General features: G+C 41.7%; 1 long non-coding RNA gene across 1 annotated transcript; it reads left to right on the top strand.

Annotated features, from left to right (window-relative positions):
* Positions 1-1913: 1913 nt before the first annotated feature.
* On the top strand, positions 1914-15801 carry LOC142731535 (uncharacterized). Its single transcript, XR_012878985.1, has 4 exons — positions 1914-2076; positions 5186-5321; positions 13412-13531; positions 15751-15801. It is a non-coding gene; the product is annotated as an uncharacterized LOC142731535 (long non-coding RNA).
* The last annotated feature ends 23 nt before the right edge of the window (positions 15802-15824 follow it).

Below are 15824 nucleotides of genomic sequence, written 5' to 3'. Positions count from 1 at the left end.
CCATGTAGTTAGTGTTCCCTATATAGTCCCCTGTAGTTAGTGCTCCCTATATAGTCCCCTGTAGTTAGTGCTCCCTATATAGTCTCCTGTAGTTAGTGCTCCCTATATAGTGCCCTGTAGTTCTGTTACCTATGTATAGTCAGTCCCCTGTAGTTACTGTTCCCTATATAGTCCCCTATAGCTACTGTTCCCTATATAGTCCCCTGTAGTTAGTTCCCTATATAGTCCCCTGTAGCTACTGTTCTCTATATAGTCCCCTGTAGCAACTGTTCCCTATATAGTTCCCTGTAGCTACTGTTCCCTATATAGTCCCCTGTAGTTACTGTTCCCTATATAGTCCCCTGTAGCTACTGTTCTCTATATAGTCCCCTGTAGCAACTGTTCCCTATATAGATCCCTGTAGCTACTGTTCCCTATATAGTCCCCTGAAGCTAATGGGGACTATATACAACGCTGCCCACAGTAGAAGGAAAGAAAAAAAAAAACATTTCTTACTTGTCCCATTCCAGCTCCACGTCATGTGCCTCGCCAGGGCAGCGCTAGTGAAGTCAATTGTATCTGCGTCCTAAGGACGCGAATACAATTGTGTGCAGGGGACCTGTTCCGGCTTCCCGCTTCACCCGGTTCTGGGAACCGGCTGTAATTTTAACAACTGGTTCGGGGCGAACCGGCCGGATCCCACCCCTGGTTGTAACTACATCTGTCATGTACGATTTTGATATATGAGTGTTGAACATACTTTCTTTGGCTCTTTCTGGCCTCTTATATGTACATGCAGCTTGTATGCTGTGACCTACTCCACATTCACTTGCTCTCTCCAGTCAATAGTCCCATCTTGTGTGTCACTGTTTGGTGTCCATCTATACTGTGGTAATCATCTCTATATTTTAACTTGTTTGTTGTCTCATTGCCACATACATTTATACCTATTTAATAATCTGGTGTGTCAGACTCTGAATTTTTGGGTTGTTACTCTTGATACAAAAGTCCAGAGGCTTAATGCTTTACTTTCTACTTACCACTATGTTATATGGAATTTGACTAGAAATAAATGAGAATTCGAAACTGTTCAACTAGATATGACTGGTCCTCTATACAAGAGGCCTATGGTCCCATTAGTCCGCAGTACAAAATATTGGGTATTTCCTGAAGATGAACTGTATGGTTATGTCACTGTACATATATACTCTCTAATCTGTAAGATAGAAGCTCATATATAACATGTTAATTGAAATGTTCCATTACAATGTCTGTGGATAAGCGAGTCTACATCTATGCATACAGTCATTGAATCTGGTTTACTGATAATGGATGATTCAGTGGTACAATAAATACCCTTGTTCCTGTCACCCCCTTTTCATGTAGACTGTACGCTTGTGAGCAGGGCCCTCCCTCCTTATATTTACATTGTAACTTATTGGATTTGAAGGTCACTGTAGCCTGTAACTTATTGTACAGCGCTGTGGAAAATGTTGGTGCTTTTTAAATTAAATTATTATAATTTATAATGTGTAGTTACAATGTTATTATAAAGAAAGCGCCGTTACATAAATCAGCGCAGTGACGATATATATTATACAATCAATGCCACCCCCTCACTTTACTATAGGATGCTGCCTGAGTTCAGGGGGCTCTAGACTTCATACAGGTTGTGTCCATGGGGCTTCCTATAGGGCTGGGATATTGGCAGTGGCGGATCCACATATGGGCGTGAAAAAAACCTCTCCAGGGCTGCTGCCGGCCGCATACTAGCGGTCATCGGTCCCACCGGTCCCACGTGCTGATGAAGAGGAGGGGGGGATGTGCAGGGGGAGACAATTGCGGCCAGGGAACAGGGGCACAGAACATCAGCTGTAGAGAGCAGATTGTCAGAGATTGTGATTGGCAGGTGCTGGAGTCTCCCTGACAGTCAGCTCCTCTGTGCTGCTGTACACTGTCCCTCCTGTTTAAACCTCCAGCAGCTGCCTGATAACGGCAAAACTGAAACTAGATGGTGAAGGACCTGTGGTGACGTCACAGTCACATGATTAAGGTCCTGAAGGCTGCCAGAGACAAGCACCGCAGAGGAAGAGACTGGTAAGTGTGTGTGTGTGTGTGTGTGTGTGTGTGTGTGTGTGTGTGTGTGTGTGTGCGTCATAATGTAAGTCTATATAGTGTGTGCTGTGTATATAGTGTGTGCTGTGTATATAGTCTATATAGTGTGTGCTGTGTATATAGTCTATATAGTGTGTGCTGTGTATATAGTGTGTGCTGTGTTTATAGTGTGTGCTGTGTATATAGTGTGTGCTTTGTATATAGTGTGTGCTGTGTATATAGTCTATATAGTGTGTGCTGTGTTTATAGTGTGTGCTGTGTTTATAGTGTGTGCTGTGTATATAGTGTGTGCTGTGTATATAGTGTGTGCTGTGTATATAGTGTGTGCTGTGTATAGTCTATATAGTGTGTGCTGTGTATATAGTGTGTGCACTGTGTATATAGTCTATATAGTGTGTTCTGTGTATATAGTGTGTGCTGTGTATATAGTCTATATAGTGTGTGCTGTGTATATAGTGTGTGCTGTGTATATAGTGTGTGCTGTGTATATAGTGTGTGCTGTGTTTATAGTGTGTGCTGTGTATATAGTGTGTGCTGTGTATATAGTGTGTGCTGTGTATAGTCTATATAGTGTGTGCTGTGTATATAGTGTGTGCGCTGTGTATATAGTCTATATAGTGTGTGCTGTGTATATAGTGTGTGCTGTGTATATAGTCTATATAGTGTGTGCTGTGTTTATAGTGTGTACTGTGTATATAGTGTGTGCTGTGTATATAGTCTATATAGTGTGTGCTGTGTATATAGTGTGTGCTGTGTTTATAGTGTGTGCTGTGTATATAGTGTGTGCTGTGTATATAGTGTGTGCTGTGTATATAGTCTATATAGTGTGTGCTGTGTATATAGTCTATATAGTGTGTGCTGTGTATATAGTGTCTATAATGTAAGTCTATATAGTGTGTGCTGTGTATATAGTGTGTGCTGTGTTTATAGTGTGTGCTGTGTATATAGTGTGTGCTGTGTATATAGTGTGTGCTGTGTATATAGTCTATATAGTGTGTGCTGTGTATATAGTCTATATAGTGTGTGCTGTGTATATAGTGTGTGCTGTGTTTATAGTGTCTATAATGTAAGTCTATATAGTGTGTGCTGTGTATATAGTGTGTGCTGTGTATATAGTGTGTGCTGTGTTTATAGTGTGTGCTGTGTATATAGTGTGTGCTGTGTATATAGTGTGTGCTGTGTATATAGTCTATATAGTGTGTGCTGTGTATATAGTCTATATAGTGTGTGCTGTGTATATAGTGTCTATAATGTAAGTCTATATAGTGTGTGCTGTGTATATAGTGTGTGCTGTGTTTATAGTGTGTGCTGTGTATATAGTGTGTGCTGTGTATATAGTGTGTGCTGTGTATATAGTGTGTGCTGTGTATATAGTCTATATAGTGTGTGCTGTGTATATAGTCTATATAGTGTGTGCTGTGTATATAGTGTGTGCTGTGTTTATAGTGTCTATAATGTAAGTCTATATAGTGTGTGCTGTGTATATAGTGTGTGCTGTGTATATAGTGTGTGCTGTGTATATAGTGTGTGCTGTGTATATAGTCTATATAGTGTGTGCTGTGTATATAGTGTGTGCTGTGTTTATAGTGTGTGCTGTGTATATAGTGTGTGCTGGGTATATAGTGTGTGCTGTGTATATAGTGTGTGTGCTGTGTATATAGTCTATATAGTGTGTGCTGTGTATATAGTCTATATAGTGTGTGCTGTGTATATAGTGTGTGCTGTGTTTATAGTGTCTATAATGTAAGTCTATATAGTGTGTGTGTGTAGTGTGTGTGGTTTGAATATATAGTGTGTGGTGTTAGTGTGAATTGTATATAGGGTGTTTAATCTCACATTTTTTGTGTGCAAAATAATTTCCCACCCATAGAGCCCTCCGCAGTAATTCAGATGCTGAGAACGCCCCCTGCAGTGTAATCTCCCCCATAGAGCCCTCAGTAGTTATTATACTGCAGGGGGGGGGGGGGGGTCAGAGCGTTTGAATGACTGTTGAGGGTTCTATAGGGGAATAACTCCTTCCCCCCAGAGCCATAAGGGCGGATTTACACGAACGTGTAATACGTCCGTGCAACGCGCGTGCTTTTCACGCGCGTCATACGGACCTATGTTAGTCTATGGGGCAGTGCAGACTGTCAGTGATTTTTGAGCAGCGTGAGTCCGCTGCTTAAAACTCACGACATGTCCTATATTTCTGCGTTTTTTGCGCATCACCACCCATTGAACTCAATGGGTGCGTGAAAATCACGCATGCCACACGGAGGCACCTCCGTGGGACGTGCGTGATTTGCTCAACAGCAGTAAAACTATGATTGCAAACAGAAAAGCATCAGGTGCTACAAACATACAAACAGAGTGTCATAATGATGGCGGCTGCGCGAAAGGCACGCAGCCGCGCAACATATGGTGATGACACACGGAGCTGTTAAGTGCCTTTTGCGCGCGCAAAACGCCGCACTTTTTGCGTGCGCAAAACGCACACGCTCGTGTAAATCCGCCCTAAGTGTCAGACATTTAGACCCTCCCATAGGGCACTCAGCAGTCAGTCAGATGCACTGGGGAGGGGTGTCTGACTGCTTAAAGGGTAACTAACGAAACTTTTTTTTAAAAAATTACATGTCATAGTCACATGTCAAATGTTCTAATCGGTGGGGGTCCGGGCACTGAGACCCCACCAATCGCTGAAACAAAGTGGCAGAAGCGCTCAGGTGAGTGCTGTGCCACTTTGTTTCTGATCGTCTTTCCTCTGATAGCCGAGCATGCGGTGTATGGGCACAACAGAAAGTCTATGAGTCCGTACACCGCGCCAAGGAAAGACAATCAGAAATTAAGTGGTACAGCGCTCACCCGGGCACTCCTGCTGCTTTGTTTTAGTGATCGGTGGTGGTCTCAATGCTGGGACGCCCATCGATCAAAACTTCTGACATATCACTCTCACTATGACACGCCAAATGTTTTTTAAATGTTTAGTTACCTCTTGGGGACTGAATTTATTGGTTTGAGTTAATGTATGGGCCTGGGTCTTAATTTGCTTAGAGGTCTGGGGTATAAGACAATATATGGTGTTTATGTCTGAATTTGTATGTTGCTATAGACGCTGAAAATGGCTACAGAATCAAGGGGAAAAGATTTCTCATCAGGAAACTCTGCAGTCATCAGGAGAAGTCGCCATAACGGTCTGTGTCAGATGGAGAAGAAAAGAGAACGACCCATCAGTGAAGACATCTCCTGTGAGTCATTGCATTTATAGATCTGTCCCCTCTCCTGATATGTCTGTTATCGGAATTCCTTGTATTCCACATAAAGTCTTTGTGTACCCAGGGCTAATAGACAAATGCGTGTTACCATTCTGCTTGTCAGGAGGATGTGTCCCTACACAGTGTGATACTGTCAGCGATGATTGGAGACTGTCAGTATGTAGGGACACAGCCCTTTGACAAGGGGAATCGTAGCACCCATTTGTCAGTGCTCACACAGAAAGGTGGTGTTTAATATAGACACGGCGTGGCAGGGCGGTGGTGGAGAAGGGGGCCCAAGCTTGTGGAACAGCCCAGTGCTCATGGTTTACTTAATCCGCCACTGGATATTGGTGTCCTACTGGGGATATATTATTGGGTGTAATTGCACCCACCAGCTGATCGGGGATGTTGGTTATGAACGTTATCAATGTAAACCGCATGTCATTGCAATATCTAAGTTATTTCCTTTGACTGACATTTATTAAATTAATTAAAACGTTTCTGACCGGTCTGTGTCCTTTTGTAAGTATGGCCTTTTTTGTGTTTTTCTGTATATATGTCCCCTTGTTTTTATCTGTATGGTTTGCACATTAGGAACATTAAGTTGCAGTTAGGGACTGGCAAGTCTGGGGATCCTTGTCGTGGATTGAGAACTCGCGTCCTTTTGGCCAAAATGATTACTAATAGCCCATGTAATTTTCATGCTTACTTGCATTATATTTGCTTCTTTTGGACACAGCGGGGTCTTTGATGCTGGGAGAGTATGGTGTGTTGTTGTTTGGCATAGCAAGCCGGGTAGCCCGCTCTATGTATTATCAAGGCGTTACAAATAGGCTTCTACCTGGCTATATACACTGCGCCTCATGACACATTATCCCTCCATGTTTCACACACTTGCACCCCACTATTCTATTTATTTTTATTTAGGCACTTTACTCATTACTGCCCCCTATATTTCACTCCTCATATTATCACTTGCGCATACACAATTCATTTATTATTTTTTACTACACATCTCATGCACTACACGCCACTCCCCTCAAGGCTAGTGGGAGTGGCTATTATTATTTAATGCACCTGTTCACTCTCCTTCATCAGCGTTTCTGACCTGTGTCCTTTTGTAAGTATGGCCTTTTTTTGTGTTTTTGACATTTCTTAAAGCATTATGGGTAATATATATATCTCAAAAGGTTTGAATATGGAGACCAAGTGGATAAAGTGAAGAGATGATATAGTTGGTTTGTGATTGGTTGGCATGTGACTGGCATATGATTGGCCACTCCCTGGCACTCTGCCTGGAATGGTATGATTTGAATTTTCTGCTCGGCCTACAGGTCAGTTGGTTAGTTGGTTGGAAGCAACTGCAGCGTCTTGATACACTCAAGGAGCTATTCAGAGATATTTGAGCCGCAAAGGCACATTTTGGGTTTTGGGGGGAGTTTTTTTTTTGCTGCTTTTCATTCCAGGATTACACCACACTTTCCTGATCATCTACCGGTAAGTGCAGATCTTTACACACCACACACACTACACACAGGACAGTATATACACAGTACACAAGGTATTTGATGACGGGTGTGACCTGTTCAGTCGATTGATATTTTTAGGGGCCATGTAATTTACTGATCAGTTTTCACAGAGAATTGCTGTGGACATGGAGACTGCTTCAGATGTAAATAATGTAATTCTTAACCCCTTGTGGACACAGCCCATTTTTTCAAATCTGACATGTGTCACTTTATATGGTAATAAATTTGCAACGGTTTTACTTATCTAAGCGATTCTGAGATCGGTTTCTCATGACATTGTACTAAAATTTGGTCGATAAACTCAGTATTTATTTGTAGCAAAAACAACATTTTGGGGAAATTAGCAAAAATTTTCATTTTTCAAAATGTAAATGTACCTTCTTTTAAGACAGATAGTAATACCGCACAAAATAGTTACTAGTTAACATTTCCCATGTCTATTTTATTTTTTAAAAATTTCCAAAGCCTATTTTTTTAGGGACTAGTTGAGTTCTCTAGTGGCTTTGAGGGCCTTATATATTAGAATGCCCCCCATTTAAAAAAAAACCTCTCAAAGTATTCAAAAACAGCATTTAGAAACTTTCCTAACCCCTTTGTGTTTCACAGGAATCACAGCAAAGTGGAAATGAGATTTACAAAATTCCTTTTTTTTTTTTTTTTTAGAAATTCATTTTAATGTATTTTTTTCTAGAACACAGGATGTTTTACTAAAGAATTGCAACTGAATATTTAGTGCCCAGGTTCGGCAGTTTTTAGGAATATCCCACCTGTGACTCTAGTGTGCTACATGACTGAAATACTGGCCTCAGAAGCAAAGGAGTACCAAGTGGATTTTGGGGCCTCCTTTTTATTAGAATATGTTTTGGGCACCATGTCAGGTTTGAAGAGGTCTTGTGGTGCCAAAACATAGGAAACACCCCAAAAAAGAGACCATTTTGGAAACTACACCCCCCCCCCCCAACTAATTTATCTAGGGGTATAGTGAGAAATTTGATCCCACAGTTTTTTTGATAAATCTATTGGAATTAGGCCGTGAAAATCAACATTTTTTTTCTCATAGAACATACATTTAGCTCAGATTTTTACATTTAATTAAAGAATTATGGAGAAAAAGCACCCCAACATTTGTAAAGAAATGACTCCCGAGTACGGCAATACCCCATATGTTCTCACTAACTGCTCTTTGGACACACGGCAGAGCTCAGAAAGGAAAGAGAACCATTTGGCTTTTAGAGTTCAAGTTTTGCTATAATGGTTTTTGGGTGTCATGTCGCATTTGCAAAGCCCCGAGGTACCAAAACAGTGGAAACACCCAAAAAGTGACTCCATTTGGAAAACTACACCACTTAAGGAATTCATCTATGGGTATAGTGAGCATTTAGACCCCACAGGTCTTTTGCAGAATTTGTTGGAATTAGGTCATGAAATTAAAAATATACAGTTTTTACCAATAAATTATAGAATTTTTTCATTTTTATAAGTGATAACGGAGAAAAAGAACCCCAACATTTGTAAAGCAATCTCTTCCGAGTACGGCAATACCCCATATGTGATAATAAACTGCTGTTTGGATACACAACAGGGCTCAGAAATGCAGGGGCGCTATTTGGCATGATTTTGCAGGATTGGTATTTAGGCGCCACGGCGAATTTGCAAAGCCCCTGTGGTACAAGTACAGTAGAAACCCCTGAGAAGTGACTAAATTTTGGAAACTACACCCTTCATCTAGGGGTATAGTGAGCATTTTGACCCCACAGTTGTTTCATAGATTTTATTAGACTTAAGCAGTGAAAATAAAAAAAATATTTTTCTCAAACATATGTAGATTTAGGTCCCAATTTTTCCTTTTCATAAGGGGTAATAGGAGAAAAAAACACTACCAAACTTGTTACTCAATATCTCCCGAGTATGGCAATACACTATATGTGGTCGTAAACTGCTATTTGAGCACACGTCAGGGCTCTGAAGGGATGGAGTGCCATTTGGCATTTAGAGCTCAGATTTTATTGGATTGCTGTTCGAGCGCCATGCCACATTTGCAAAGCCTTGAGGTACCAGAGTACAGTGGAAACCCCCAAGAAGTGACCCCTTTTTTTAAACTACACCCCTCAAGGCATTTATCATTTGCCTGGACATATGACAGAGCTCAGAAGTGAAAGTACCATGCCCATTTGAGTCCTATTTTGGTGATCTTCACAGCATTACCCCACAATTGCAGGGCTCCGGGATCAAATAGTGAAACACACCCCCAGAAGTGACGCCATTTTTGAAACTACACCCGATTAGGCATTTTTTTTAAGGGCTGAAGTGAGCATTTTGACACCACAAGTGTTTTTTTTTTTATTAGATATTAATGCACAGCGGATGGTGTAAAGCAGAATATTTTTTTTCAACTAATTCTCTAATTATTATGCCGTGTTTCCTAGCTTTAGACACACCCTACATGTTTCCCTAATATTTTTCCTGGACATACGACAGGGATCAGAAGTGAAAAAGCACCATGCGCATTTGAGGTCATTTTGGCGATTTATGCAGCATTGGCCGACAATTGCTGGGCTCACAGGTCAAACAGTAAAACAAATCCCCAAAAAGAGACCCCATTTTGGAAACTACACCCTCAAGGCATTTATCAAGAAGAAATCAATGCGCAGGGGATGGTACAAATTGAGAATTGGAATTTTCTACTGATTCATGATGCCATTTTAGAGCACAATATATTGTGCCCAGTTTGTGCCACTGAAGACAAATACCTCATAAACTGTTAAGTGGGTTCTTCCTGGTATGGCGATGCTGATGTTTGGGCACACAGTAGGGTTCAGAAGGGAGGGAGCGCCATTTGGAGCGCAGATTTTGCTTGGTGGTTGTTCTGTTTGGGGTTTCGCTGGTGTATCAGTTTATAATTTGGGAGTATATGTATGTTTGTAAGTTGCGCGGAGTACATCAGGGTATAATAATGCAGTTAATAAATAATAATCCACATGTAACACCGCTTTGGGCCGACCTCTACAGGCAGGGTGTATTGTAGTTCTCGCCTCACCGAATCTTGCTAGGAGCTCTATAGGAGCAGGAGGGCCTTCCTCTTCTGCCGGCGGTCGACTCGGGAAACCCCCACCTGAGCTCAGTACACACTCACAAGCGGTTATGGTGAAACTACTCAACAGTTTTATTTAGGGAAAGGTAAACAAGGGCGATCAGAATAAGAATGATGCAAATAAAGAAATAAAGTGCAAATGACAGAACAGTTACAGTTCTGTGTGAATAGTGGTGGGCATGGACTATATGCCAGGCCTGGCTGGTACAACACATATCAATATTCCCTGAAATGTTATGGGGATAACAAAGGGTTAAGATACTGTCTTCACCAAACATATACAGTATATCAGTGACCCACACAGGATAATGATCACTCACCCACACTTATACTACTGGTAATAGCTGGAATACAATACAAAATTACTAATGGCTGCAGTAAGTACAAACGTTGGGGCCCTGTTGCCGTGGACGTTGGCGCACTTTTCAGGAACCGTTGGTGCACTTAGATACTGAAATTCCTCTCAAGAACAGTTCTCTCACTAAGTCCTCAATATCAGCACAATAAGTTCCAGCAATGTGTACTCACTACTTCTTGCTGCAAAGATGATATTCCCCCGGGATCCAGCTCGGGGCTGCAGCGTTCAGACGCGTGGACGACAATGGAGTGGCAGGCAAAATCCTCCTGTGTTGCAGACCAGGGAACCTCCCTGGTATCAGGCTGTTTTGCAGAGGTGATGCTGCTGCAGCATTTCTTTCTCTCATACAGTGATCAGGTGGGCTGTCAGGACTGTCTGTACGTCTCTGTGCTGTGTGCCCCAGTGCAGGACTCTCTTCTCTCTGCACTCACAGTCTACCTATCTCCTGACCATGTGTCTCTCCCAAAGATGGCCACTGTCTCTCCTCCCTGCTCAGCCTTGTTCCACAATCCCCTGCTCAGCCAATCAGTGCTCCACTCTGCTGCTCCTCTCCTAGGCTGCAGGGGTATAGAGAAGCAAGTGGTGCTGGGACATGTAGTCCACTGCACTTCAGAAGAAGAAGTGCTAATGTCTGTTGAGATGAGTCCCTGCTTGGCAGTAACTGCAGCATCCCCTATACACAATGCTTTCTCTGCAGGTGTTACACACAGATATTTGGCCAGTGTCGAACTGATAAATGGTGCCCGATGTTATCCCACTTTTGGAACACACTCTGCACATTTTCTGAGAGGCAGAATTTTTTTATATTTTCGTCAACTGAGCTGTGTGAGGGCTTATTTTTTGCGGGACAATCTGTAGCTTTTATTGGTACAATTTTGGGGTACATGCAGCTTTTTGATCACTTTTTATAAAAATGTTTGCGAAGCAAGGTGACCAAAAAACAGCAATTCTGGTATTGTTATTTTTATGGCGTTCACCATGCATTATAAATGCCATATTGAATTTATTCTGCGGGTCGATACGATTACGGTGATACCAAATGTAGATAGATTTTTTACGTTTTACAGCGCTACCATGGATAAACTTTTTTTTTTTTTAAAGTATTTCTTTTTTGGGCTGCCATATGCTAAGAGCCATAACTTATTTTTGGGTCAACAAGGCTGTGTAAGGGCATGTTTTTTGTGGGACGAGCTGTAGTTTATATTGGCACCATTTTGTGGTACATGCGACTTTTTGATCACTTTATATTACAACTTTTGGGAAGGCGAGGTAACTAAAAAACAGTGACTCTGGCATTGTTTTTTATTATATATGTTTTTATGGAGTGCACCATGCGGGGAAAATAATCTTATAGTTTTATATTTGGGGTCGTTACGGATGCGGCAATACCAAATATGTGTAGTCTTTTAGGCCCCATGCACACAAAGAAGCTTTTGCTGCCGCAGGAGAATTGCGGCCCCATTCGTTTCTATGGGGCCATGCACACAACCATGGTTTCCGTGCATGGCCCAGGTCCAGGCTCATAGAAAATAATAGACGCGGTCATGTGCATGGCCCGCGATTTGAGGGCGGCTCGCAGGTGACACTCCGCTGCCGGCCGACCCGATAATAACGGCTGTGCACATGGCTACGGTCGTGTGCATGAGGCCTTAATGTTTTCAGTTTTTTCCTATAATAAAACATCTATTATGGGGAAAAAAGCAGTATTTTGTTTATGTAACTTAAAACTTTTTTTTTTTTATTCAACATTTTTAGTAACTTCTTTTTTGTCCCACTAGGGGACTTAAAGGCCTGAAGCCCTGATCGCTATTCTAATACACTGCACTACATATGTAGTGCAGTGTAAAAGAGCTGTCATCTATTCACTGACAGCAAGCCTATTAGGTACCACCTGTGGACGGGGCCTAATAGGCTTCCGTACTTGGCAACAGGAGGCCATTGTTAGGCCTCCGGTTGCCATAGCAACCATCAGCACCCTTGCGATCGCATCACAGGGGTGCTGATATTGTACAAACCAACTAAATACTGCCATTACAGCAGAGTGTCAGCTTCTGAGCCTGCTCCATCACTGTCACGTACAGTTACGCGACAATGCGCTAATCCCTTGGCGGCAGCGACGTAACTGTACGTGACATGTCACCAAGGGGTTAATAATATATCTTCTATTTTCTCACATATATGGGGGTCACAGAAAATCAGTACAAGTATTAGATTGCGTTACAAACAAAATCACATTTTTTTTACTGAGTTAAAGTCTCCCAATATGTCTCATGCCTTACAATGGTAACTTTGGAATAGATTATCTGAAAAGTTACAAAACTTTTTATATTGGCCCAGTTTTTAGAATTAGAAAACTAATTGCTTATAGTCATGGCTGGAGGCTGGGCATTACCTGGCACATGTACCCGCTTAGCATGTTAGAATTTGAACTGAAACTATTTGGGCCTCTGTAGATTTTTGCTGCAGCAGTCCTATCCATTCAGTTCTGCGCACATAACCCATAAATACTGTGCGGGGCAAGAATTTATTAAGACTGGTCTTCCAGTCCTAATGGGAAACAAGCGGAGTAAGATGCAGCTAAATTATTAAGAGGCACATGCTAGATTTACGCTATAATTTACACCAGTTTCTGGCAGAAATAATAGTAAATGCGTCTGGCCATTAAAAAAAAAGTGTCAAGAGCAACGAAAACAACCCAAAAGTTGAAATTTGTCACTTTTGAGCCGTTTACGATTTTTTGACGCTAGATAACAGGCGTAGAAAAGTTGTTAAATTCCACCCTATGTTTTCACATGTGATAAGAAAAAGATAATGGTTCTAGAAAATGCTAGTAGTACTATTTCTATTCACACCACACATGGATCCTGCGGCAGGGTTGTTGGTGGAGTGATAGTACAGATCTACCAGGTCTGCACAGAACTTTATTCTTTTACAAGTGACTCTGTCATAAAGACGGACTGAAGACCCGACTGAAATGTAGAAGATGAAGCTCCAGATCTCTTAGTGCTCAATGTAGGAATGACTCCCTCCTTACACTTCACATATAAGAACACTACATATTTCTCCATGTTTCAATATCTTTATATACTATCTGTGTGTTCAGCTGCCAGCGACACACGAACTGCCCGCTAGAGCAGAAGACGTGGAGCCGGCAAGAGAAAAAGGCAGCGACGACATGAGCACCATGAAGGCATCAGCAGTGCGGACCAGCTTCACTATAAAGGTATGTTCACACGTTGTTTAAACACTGCGGATTATACGTAACGTATTTCATTGTGGAAAATCCACAGGATATTATAGTAGCAGCAAAGTGGATGGGATTTAAACAAATCCCATCCAAACGCAGCATAAAAAGTTCACCAAAAAGACTGAAATGTACCTGTGGTGCGGTTTTTTAATCCGCAGCATGTCAATCGCTGCTTTTCTGTTGTGCATTTTCCCTATTCAATTCAATGGGGTGGTAAAACCCGCAACAAATAGAATATGTTGCAATTTTTGCAGGGAAAAGATGCGACTCCGTAACAAAATTAGCAATTTAAAGGAAAAAAAAAGCTTTTTGTCGTTTAAAATGAGTCAAAAGGTTTATAGTTACGATCCACGCCTTGTCATAGCGATGCATTATTTTATTGTTCGTCATGGCTGGCCTCCTGGGATGACGTTTTATCCCATGTGACTGCTGCAGCGGTCCCATGGGCTGTAGCGTTATCCCAGGAGGCCGGACTGTAAGGACAACATAGGGACGCGTCGCCATAACTATGGAAAACGGGCTAATTATAAGCTTTTTTTTTTCTGCAGCGGAGATTACGCCCGGAAAAACTGCACCACAATTTGGTGTGTTTTTTCAGCCGGAATTCCGTGCGGGTTCCAGGGTGGATATGCTGTGTACTTTTATGCTGCGTATCCGCCCTGTGTGAAAATGGCCTTACTGTCAGGGTCTTTTATTTTTTCATATACAATGAATATATATATATATATATATATATATATATATATACACACATCAGATAATTGGTGTAGAAAAGTTCCACCGTATGTTTTTACATGTGATAATAAAAAGATAGTAGAAATAGTACTAGTAGCATTTTTTAGAACTATCCACACCACACATGGATCCTGCGGCAGGGTTGTTGGTGGAGTGATAGTACAGATCTACCAGGTCTGCACAGAATTTTATTCTTTTACAAGTGACTCTGTCATAAAGACGGACTGAAGACCTGACTGAAATGTAGAAGATGAAGCTCCAGATCTCTTAGTGCTCAATGTAGGAATGACTCACTCCTTGCACTCCACATACAGTATATAAACAAATATACACACACATGTATATGTATACATAAACATATATACATACACATAAGCATATATATATATATATATATATATATACACACACACACACACACACACACACACACACACATATACATACACACCTATATACACATATATATACACACATTTCTATACATATAAAAACTCTTACATGTTCTGAGTGATCTATGTGATATAAATGGTGCCATTTCTACGCAGACTAGCCCCTATAGAAACTGGCAAGTGCGAAACTGGTCTATCATATACCAAATTTCTACAGGGGCTAGTCTGCAGAAATGCCCAGGTTTTCAACCATATAATACTGAATAGAGAGCCATAATATCTAGTCATAATGGGACATAAGAGATTTCTCTAGTGGAGCCAGGGCAGGGGCTAGTCTACCCTCACACAGAATCAGAGCGCCTCCTGTTGTGTCTGTGACTCCTCCGAGTTTATCTCCTGCTGCCTGTCCTGCATAGAATGAATGGCTCTTGCCAGTCCAGTTCTTTTCTGTTCTGTGCCTCTGGCAGTGCATGCCACCCTCCGCCAGCCCTTACAAAAAAGTCCCTAGCCACCCCTGCGCCACTAAGGCTGAGATCTGTGTTGTAGCCGATTACATGACGTCACAGCACCACAGAGCTCCTCCTAACTCCTGCTACACAAAGATGAAGAGATCACATGAGGGGACATGATGATACAACTGGGGGAGGTCTGATGTTGATGGAAGTGCTCGCAGCCTCCCCTGCAGACTGCAGTTGTCACTTTTGCTAGCACTGCGCTCGCGGTCCCCGTCATTTAAAGAGGTTTGCCCATCAGGGACATTTATGGCATATCCACAGGATATGCCATAAATGTCAGATAGATGCGGGTCCATCGCTTGGTCTACACAGTGGACAGTGTGGTAATGGGGGCCTGTGGCTTAGAGCTCAGGTCACAACTGCGGCCGCTGCGACTACACCACTGGGAGTTGAGTGATATTTTTAGAATATTTTTTAAAATTCTAAATATTTTTAGCATTTTCTTGGAATGTCTCTAAAATTTAAATAAATGGAAATAAATCAAGTTAATTTATTCATTAAAAAACATTTTTTAAGTTAAAAATAAAACTAAGTACAAACTGTTCTATTGTAGCTTCCGTCACTCTTCGCTAAGAAGCACATCCTGAGGCCTGCCAAAGACTATGTAAGTTATATCAGCAGGTAATC

Source organism: Rhinoderma darwinii, unplaced genomic scaffold (assembly GCF_050947455.1).
Source record: "Rhinoderma darwinii isolate aRhiDar2 unplaced genomic scaffold, aRhiDar2.hap1 Scaffold_82, whole genome shotgun sequence".
Taxonomy (NCBI): Eukaryota; Metazoa; Chordata; class Amphibia; order Anura; family Rhinodermatidae; genus Rhinoderma; species Rhinoderma darwinii.
Note: the sequence above shows the minus strand (reverse complement) of the source record. Positions and strands in the feature narration are given on the sequence as shown.